The 6,186-nt window shown below is 45.8% G+C and overlaps 1 pseudogene; it reads right to left on the bottom strand.

The window, feature by feature from the left end:
* Window positions 1-1,484: 1,484 nt before the first annotated feature.
* On the bottom strand, window positions 1,485-5,708 carry LOC136303298 (uncharacterized; annotated as a pseudogene).
* Between the last annotated feature and the right edge of the window lie 478 nt (window positions 5,709-6,186).

Raw genomic sequence — 6,186 nt, 5'->3', positions numbered from 1 at the left:
AGTTAGCACTGCCAGTTAGTTCTGGTAGTTAGGACAGCCTGTTTGTTCTGGTTGTTGTGACACCCTGTTTGATACGGCAGCTTTTGGAATAAAAACTCCCTTCAACCTCAACTCCCTTGACATGTGCCATCCTTCTCCCCCTGTGACTCAGCTGCGCGGAGCAATGCGAGGCCACAGTGGGCCCAGCCTTGCCCAGAGCTGAGCCCCAGCAGAGGCCTGGCAGAGGCCAGAGCAGCCTCGGCATCTGCAGAGTCAGCCTGGAAGGACTTGCTCGGAGCCTTCTGGGCTGCACTCGACTCTGGGTTACAAACTGCGTGTGGCGGAAAATGCCACTGGTTCTGCAAGAGGGCAGAAGGGGCCTGGGGAAGGCCAGAAGGGCCATGGGGAAGGCTCCATGCTAGAGAAAAAACCTGCCCTGTGTTGGAGAAAAACCATGCCTTTATCCCCTCGGACAGAGGCAAGAAAATTGAATCCTAACCCAAGGCAAAGAGAGGCAGGGGAGCAGCCCCGGCCCTTCTGCTCCTGCCAACCAAAGCGTCCCTCGCCTGCTTCTGAGCCCCTGGGCGCTGGTGGCCCGTGGCTGTTGGTTTTTGTCAGGCTGGCTGCCACCAGCCCAGGACAGGCTGGACACTGGAGGCTTCAGGTCGGGAGATGGGATACTGGGATGCATTTGATGGCACCTGCCAGCGCAAGCAGGGGAATGGGCTCAGCCGAGGCAGCGGCGGGAAGGAGACCGCGGGCAGCCGCTCCCGCAGCGTGTCACGATCCGCTCCCAGAGGCGGGGTTCAGGATGGTTCGTTTTAGGGATCTCAGACTACAAAAGAAACGGCGGGGGACAAACTCAGTTTACTCAATCACAAATGCACCTTGATTTTGTGCCAACAAATGCCATAGTGGGGAGAGAAAAGAGAATAGTAAGAAAGACAGAAAAGAGGGCAAGGGGAGTATAGCTACCAGCATGGAGGGTGGAGTCCTCGAGGCTTTTGAAGATACCTATAGACATGAGTTTCTCCAGTGGGGAGATCTCAAAAGTGAGCGGGGGTCTCTAGGGTTTTTATAGTCCTCTCCGAAGCGACAGGCAGTTGGCCAAACAGGTGGGGGAAATCATTGCAGTGTGTTCATTTAGAGAACTCAGAACAAGTCGGTCGTCAGCAGGTACGGTGTCAACCAGTACGAGTCAGCAGGCGCGGTCACTTCACCGTGACTTGCCCATTGTTTCTGCTCAGGTTCTGATGTTCCCATGTGGGTGCTGGGTTTTTCCATCAAACACACCTGCAGGCAGCACTTGGCCAACATCCCAGCTCAGCCAGGCCACAACTCCCGTCTTGAGATTTTCAAGTCCCTTTGAGGGGTTTCAGTCTCTGTCCTTGACCATGGTGGTGAGGCAGATGAGGGATCTTCGGACCGTCTCTTACACCAGCCTGGGACTCACTATTGTTGTCAAGAGTGCTCCTTCAGCAGGCTTCCCTAGTCTTGTGAAGTCTTCAGGACTCGTTCATGTTAGTAGCATATCCTGGAAAAAACAGAGACAGTAGAGAGTGTGTGTGAAAGAAAGAGAGAGAAAGAGGAAAAAATAGAAAAAGGAAATAGAAACAAAACACAATCAATCAATATTGATTAAAACAATTTCTTCCAAATAATCAAAACAAATCATCAAATTTCTTCAAGTTATAACAAGTTTCAAACAAAAGCTTAATTTTGATGACAATCTAACATCATTCAAAGAAACAACAATAATCAAAGCAAGCAACCACAATTTCAAATGAATCCACTGTTGCAGGTCTAATTTCCGCTGTTTGGGTAGTATGTCTGGTGTCAATAACTTTGGGAGTGTGTCTTGCAAAAGGGGTCTTGACTAAACTGTGTGCTTCCATGATAGATGCCAAGTGTGTCAACTTCTTCATCATTTTCCAACTGAGGATGTGTAAAACAACTGATAAGACAAAAGCAATCAACACCAAAATCAAAAGAACAACAATGGGATGACACACTTTGTTCCGGATACTTGTGGCAGTAGGTGCCCACCCAAAAAGGGTATCCCACCACCTGTATTCAGCATCCTTTGGACCCTTTCTAAAACACCATGTATTTCTTTCACATCATGATAGACTGTCACGAAAGATTTCTGTCCTTTTTTCTTGATCTTTCCTAAAATTCCTTCTAAGTCTCGGTGAAGCAACAATTGCTTAATTCAAGTCAGATTCATTCCTATGAGGACAGGTGTTATCTGGTGAAACATGGTAAAAATTGATTGGAAAAGGCGGTAGGATGTAACTGGGGCTAAGAAAAGTCACATCCTGGAATTGTGGTAAAATTGCAGACACAAAAAATTGGAGTGATTTTTAGTATCCACCACTACATTTTCTACAACTACAACATCACAAGCAATCCTTCCACAAGCACATCCATCGCCTATATACACAAGCACTGTTTCAGGAGTTTCCTTAGGGTGTACTTCAAAGCGACAAATCTTTTGCTCTGTGTCCAAACAAATGTCTTGAGTTATGATTACATGAACAATATCAAGTGCACTAAGGCATTACATACGGTTCTTACAAAAGCTGTAACTGTGTTGGTATTGGGGTTAGAGGTAAAGTTGACCAATTTCCACCAGGATTGGAATTCCTTTTCAAAATCATTTGCATTGTCCCAAATTATTTTCCGAATTTCAGGAGGAAAAGTGCCTTCTTCTCCTTCCCTTATGATTGAGGCAACAACTGTCTGCATCCAAAGCTGTGTCTGGATGCAGCTAAGAGCCAAAGAAACATTCTTTTGTGTAGCACCAAGTGCATCAATTATCATTTTGTGATCCTTCACATCTACTTTTCCCAATTTGCTAATATGTTTGATAGCAACCACTGATGTGTCCCCAAAGGCAATAAGGATAACTGCAATGCTTGTTCTAATTTGGTCAAATCCCTAGTTGTAACAGCCAATTTGTTCATTAATACTACTGAATCAATCCTGTTTAGAATTCCCAATTTAAGATATTTATCATGGTTTCCATGGCCTTCACGTCCCTCGGAGTTCTCCTGTAAAAAGTAAGCACAACAGAATCTGCCACCAGAAGGCAGAAAGTTAGAATGATGGACATTCTTCCCTGTGCATTTATTCCATGTTCTTTCCCTAGAGCATCAAAGGTTAGCCATGGGTATTTCTTCAGAGGGGGTCTTAGCACTAGTGGTACCTCTCCCACCGTGGGGAGGTCCACCAAAACAGGTTGTCCAGGGTAACGTGCTGGATTCTTGGAATCCCTTGGTCCCCGTAGTGAGGGAACTGTGCTTGGAGCTGTTGGGCCAAAAGGAAAAGCATCAGTAAAGCGAGGATTTGCTGACTGTTTGGGGGAAAAGGGAGGGGTAAGAACTGAGGCAGGTTTGTCTTGGATGCTCCCCAAGTTTTCTGCTTCTTGTACTGCCAGTTTTTTCACAGCTCCTTCAGTTCTTGAGAAGATGTTACAATAATGATACAAGGATGTTCTAATAATGTTACAATCTGAGCACAGCACTTTCTTCCTGAGGCTGTCTGGGCCACCCCGTCAGATGGGGGAGTCCCAGTAGTGGCTGACTTAAAAACTTGGAAAGGCCCTCTCCAAACAACTGGTTGTTGTTGTACAATCTTCCCTACTTCTAGGAGAGCTGGGCTAACCACAAAGAAGCCTTTTTCCCAGGTAATATACCTCTTTTCAGCATCTCTGAAACCACGGGAATAAAAACCAGCAGGCCATGTCGGACCCTCAGGACCCCACTGCCATATGTGTACTGACAACCGTGAGGAAGCAAATCCCCATTCTACCTGAAAAGGATCTGTTGGCTGGATAGGGCTTAGGGCCTGATGAGCTGTGGCTCCAAAAATCAACAATTGTACCGCTTCTTCCTGAGATGGGCTCCAGTCCCATTTTACTCCCTTTCTCAACAAATCATAAAGAGGCCTGGCAAAAATGGAAAAATCTGGAATGTCTTTTCCCCAAAACACTACTAATCCCAAGGCATGCTGTAGATCTTTCCTGGACTCAGGCACTTGAATTTGATCTGAGGAGGTTAGGGTGTCAGCTGGGATACATGTCATACCTCCTTTCCACCAGATACCCCAAAATTTTACTTCTTGAGAAGGTTTTTGTATATTCTCTCAGGGGATCTGCAAAGCAAGGCTTTCTAAGTGGGAAATTCTTTTCCGTTGATGAACATCCCCCCACTTGCTGTGTCTCATTGTATACAACTTGTGTAAGGGAATGTTGTGGCTTGTTGCCCAAGGCTTGTGGAAGAGGAGGTGCACTGGGTTGTTGGTTGGACGATTCCAACACAATAGGTTTGGGACAGGGCCAATTAGAAATTATTTTAGCCAATTTATCATCAGGCAATTGATCCGTTATTTCTGGCGGCACTCCCCTTTTCAGTCCTAGCGACCACAGTTGCTGCTGCTTGGAAATTTGTTTTCCCTTTGCCAATATTTCATTAGGAGAGGCAATGTGCCTGACTCCTCTGGGTTTTTCTGATTTGTCCTCGGGGTACTTCACTGGTCCGTATTTTCTACTGTAACTTATTAACTCCTCTGCTACCTGACTCCATGTTCAAAGTTTATGACTGCTGTTAGATTGTGTGCTAGGAGTTGTAAAAGGTGAGGAGTCAGTGGAGTCGGTGGAAGCAGTTTGATCTCTTGTCTGTCCAAGAAATCTTCCAAGTCTATCTAGCGCAGAGATAGATGCTATTGTTTTTTGAAGAAGAATTGCTGTTGGTTTAAAAGACTCTGGCAAACCTCGAATTAGAGGGGTCATAATCTCAGGTTTGACAGGCATTGAGCATTGGTGACTCACAGCCAGAGATTCATTTTCTTTCATGTATCATTTGCAAGCATGCAGCTTTGTCTATGTTTTCTAGGAGTCGGTCTGAGGTGCCGACTATTGCCAGAGGGTCGCCCCTCTCAAGGGGGTTTAACCCCCCTGCCCAGTAAGCTGCACGCTGTCTCAGGGACCATGGAGCACGCCTATTTCCTGCTGTTAAGAAAACTCCATGTCCCCAATAGCCACTTGCTTCGTGTTCACTTCATTTAATTTGCTTGCCTCCTATGAGGGAGACTCGAAAAACATCCTCTGTCTCTGATTCACCTGGGAGGCGGGAGTATTCTTTCTTTAATTGTGTTAATTCAGTGGCTGTGTATGGTATTTCTTTGGTAGTTCTGTGGGGATCACCATCCTCTTCATTTATAGAATTCTATTCTGTTTGAATGAGAGGTCTCAAGTTGGAGCAACAGTGTTCCCCACAATTTTGCATGTGTACTAATTCCTTCTGAGGGTATATTTGTTTAATGTTGTATGTCTCCTTTCCTTCTATTTCTGTGGGTGAATCTGCAGATTTGAAGGTTTTACTTTGCCCTTCTGCAAGGGAAATCTGCAGCAAATAATTCTGATTTCTTTCCTGTTCTAATTGTTTTTGCAAAGCTTCTACCAAATTTGGCAGGGATTCTAGGACTGCTTGTTCTTCACTTACCCCTTCAAAATGGGTTTCTATGGCTGCCACCCCCAAAACTGAGCAAAGAAGGCTTTTATTTCTGCCCAGTTTCGATCTAGCATCATCTTGCAAAGAATATATTCTATCTACAATGTTTTCAAAGTGAAACCAATTATTCTGTGCCCACCTTGCTCCGTCTGGAGAAGGTCTAGCACCATGTTTTGCATGTAAAGCGTAAAATGCATCCTCATCTTTTTCATTCATTTTCTGAAGGGACCAAAACCACTCTCAGGGAGGTACGCTTCAAGTTACACCAAAGGCACAGCTAAAAATCTGTTTCCCTTTGCTTCCCTGGAATGGGCCAGGAGACCAAAACTGCCTGGGAGGTTCACCTTAGTTACAAATAGTTGTCTCCTCAACTACGCCAAGCAGCCCAAAACACACACACACATAAAAAACTCACCACGGTCCCATCTTTTGCACAATGAGATCTTGTTGTGAAATCCTGACGACAGGGAGTGCTATTCGCCTGGGTGCGTACAGTCTGCGGGAATTTTCCCTCGCCCCCCTTGCGTTCTAACAGCGCTCACCCAAGTGGCGTGCTAGGTGCGGCTGAGACGAGGCTCCTTCCACTGTTACAAACTATGTAAAACCCGCGACCCCTCTGTCCATCCAGATCCTGTACGTGATGCCAATTTAATGTCACGATCCGCTCCCACAAGCGGGCTTGGTGATGGTTCAT

The sequence above is a fragment of the Chamaea fasciata genome, unplaced genomic scaffold (assembly GCF_029207755.1).
Source record: "Chamaea fasciata isolate MVZ Bird 193981 ecotype frontalis unplaced genomic scaffold, bChaFas1.0.hap1 SCAF_32, whole genome shotgun sequence".
Lineage (NCBI taxonomy): Eukaryota > Metazoa > Chordata > Aves > Passeriformes > Sylviidae > Chamaea > Chamaea fasciata.
This window is presented reverse-complemented; position numbering and strand designations above follow the sequence as displayed.